General features: G+C 34.8%; 1 protein-coding gene across 3 annotated transcripts in view; it reads left to right on the top strand.

Annotated features, from left to right (window-relative positions):
• LOC106871931 (tektin-2) overlaps nucleotides 1–1723 on the top strand; it is a 67316-nt gene that overhangs the window by 1995 nt on the left and 63598 nt on the right. The gene's annotated exons all lie outside the window — the stretch shown is intronic.

Raw genomic sequence — 1723 nt, forward strand, 5'->3', positions numbered from 1 at the left:
AGAAATATATGTATCACTAAAAGTGACAAATGGCACTAATCAGCACTAGTATTGCTAGAAATAAGAGCTACAGTTATTGAGGTGTTTTGATTCTTATTTCTAGCAATACTGGTGCTGATTAATGCCTTTGTCATACAGGGTTGGCCAGAAGTCACCCGACAGTAAATCAAAATTCCATAAATACTCCCTGTAATTCTGTATTGACTTGAATGGAAAAGTGTGTCGCTCAAGAAGGACTTCAGTTTGAAAAGTTTTCATGATGTTTCATATTTAGATGCTTTTATTAAATTCATTCAGTTGTTAAATATAAATAATTCTTGGAATTAAGTGGTTTTGATTTACTGTCAGGTGACATTTGGCCAACCCTCTGTGAGTGTATGTGTGCGTGTACATTAGTGGAAAATCACCAGGAGGGCAGTATACCTGCTAGTACTTTTAATGAAAACAATTGAACAGAAGGAAAAGAAAGAGAGAGAAAGAGAGAGAGAGAGAGAGAGAGAGAGAGCATTGCAAGGAAAGAAAGCGAAAATAACTGTGAGAGGGAAAAAACAAAATGTATTTAATGAAATAAGAGGGGAGGGGATACAAATGAAGTGTGTGAGTGAAAAAGAGACAAAGAGCGAAAGGAGTAAGACATTAATAAATCATTTGCTTTCTTTTATTTATTAGTTACATACTCATAACAAATTTATAAGCAGGTTTTTTTATAATAGGAAAATCATTTGAAAACAAGTGTTAATACTTCCAAAATGGACTGCTAATGATTGTAGCAGACATGATGGCAGAGTTTCATTTATCTTGTATTTGTTAGTTTTGTTATTATAAATGTGTAGGAAGCCTAACAGGCCCTCCCAGGTTGATTACATCAATGAGGTTTAATTAATTATGTAAAAGAAAACATGATGAATATAGATGGATAAGCTGACAGGTTGCCAGACTACAAGTAGCATGTTAAATCCTGTCAGCAGCAGTGCAGTGAACAAATAAGACTGAGATGTTAAACTGTGAACTGGTGATAATCCTCTGTGTAATCACTTACCTCATTAGAAATAGATATCACAACACCTTCAAATCACAATGGATTATCTGAAGTGTGTGTGCACGTGTGTGTGTATGTGTATATGCTTGAGTTTGTGGTAGACCAAGGAAAATGTAGCGGGACAGTTGGAGGAGATTGGGAGGGTTGGCTTGAGGAGGGAAGATGCCCAAAACAGGGCAAGATGATGTGAGGGTGGTTGCTATGGCATTGAGTTTGCTCCGGCCACTCCCATTAACAGGGACAAAACCCGGATTCAAAACACTGTATGTTGATGATGATATGTGTATATACATATATGTATGTGTGTGAGTGTGTGTGTTTATATATATATATATATATATTAATAATAATAATATGACAACAAAAAAGTGAATGAGACCTCAATATTATGTAAAATAGAGGAATTTATCTATAAATATAATATGTGACAATGAGTTGGTTGTCATAATAAAACTCAGAGTTTTGGATGCTGGGGCTGAAGTCTGCTCAGGCATCTCATCAGTTATTAAGACAAAACGCTATGAAAAAAAAAAACGTTGAATAAAGGGAAATTACTCCAATAGGCATGTTGAAAGTAATACATCATTCATAGAATCCACATATACACACGCATACATGTATGCACACACACACACACACACACATGTATGTATATATATCTATATACACACACACATATATATA

Source organism: Octopus bimaculoides, chromosome 7 (genome assembly GCF_001194135.2).
Source record: "Octopus bimaculoides isolate UCB-OBI-ISO-001 chromosome 7, ASM119413v2, whole genome shotgun sequence".
Classification (NCBI taxonomy): Eukaryota; Metazoa; Mollusca; class Cephalopoda; order Octopoda; family Octopodidae; genus Octopus; species Octopus bimaculoides.